Below are 1152 nucleotides of genomic sequence, written 5' to 3' on the forward strand. Positions count from 1 at the left end.
TATTTCTTGAAATGTCAATAGTGTTTATTTGTACATTTTGAGTTTTATTCTTACTCTAAGAAATTAAAATAAACAAGTGAGATGGGAAAATTTTAGTTTTTCATTTTAGTTGCGTAATAATTCTGAACACTAATAGTTGCCTATATATTCTACAGAGAAAGCCCAAATTTGCTTTTCCTTTGTTAAATATTCAGATTTGAGGTTTATTAACATTTCTGATTGACTGAGAGCAATGTGCAGTATTTGTTACAATACAACAAATCCTCAGGAAAACAACTTGGCTAATAATTTTGCCCACAGTTTATATGGTAAAATTAGTGTGCATTACAGAGTATGTAAATTATTTTGGTTTGAAATGTATCTAGTTTTGCTCAATATACCAATACTCCTGGCCATCTGATCTATTCTCATATCGGTAAGAAACTCAGCTGTCGCTAATGAAGAACAGCTTGAGCAGAGCCTTCAATCTGTGATGCTGACAACCAGCCAAAGACCCTTATAGTTGCCAGCTCTGCTGTTGTGTTCTGTCTGTAAGATAAGTCAGTAAATCTGTCAGCATTACTAAGAAAAGCAAAGGGTCTGTTCTGCTAAATCAGGCAGGCAAAAATCAGTGTAGCCCAGGCTATTAATCAGAGAACAGTAAGTGAGAAACTACCTTGATAAACACAAAGTATTCACTAGTGCATATCTGTATATACTGTATGCATATACTAGATGCAGTCAAGGACACACAGACAAAAGCCACAGAAGCACAAGCACCCACACACCCACCTTCACTTTGCTGTTCTTAAGCAAACAGCCTTAGGCTCAGTGAATGAGCATGTCAGCGGTGTGGGCTGACATTCTGTCACACAAAAGAGTGTGTATGGAAGCAGATGCCTCCTCCTTCCCGTTTCTCCAATATAACAAACGCTGATTATCCATCATAATTTGGACATAGATAGTTATTATTCAGGGAAGACAGAAAAACTGGGTTTGGATATAATAAAAGAGAAGCATACCTTCATAGGTATGCAAAAGTAGGCTACATCTGGTGGAGTTGATCCTCATTACAGTAAAGGGAGACAAAGAGTAGCACACCCTGCATCCAGATAGACAGGTATATCTGTGATTGGGTGGCTTTAACACAAGAAGATGAGGAGGCAGGCAAGC

The sequence above is a fragment of the Etheostoma spectabile genome, chromosome 7 (genome assembly GCF_008692095.1).
Source record: "Etheostoma spectabile isolate EspeVRDwgs_2016 chromosome 7, UIUC_Espe_1.0, whole genome shotgun sequence".
Classification (NCBI taxonomy): domain Eukaryota; kingdom Metazoa; phylum Chordata; class Actinopteri; order Perciformes; family Percidae; genus Etheostoma; species Etheostoma spectabile.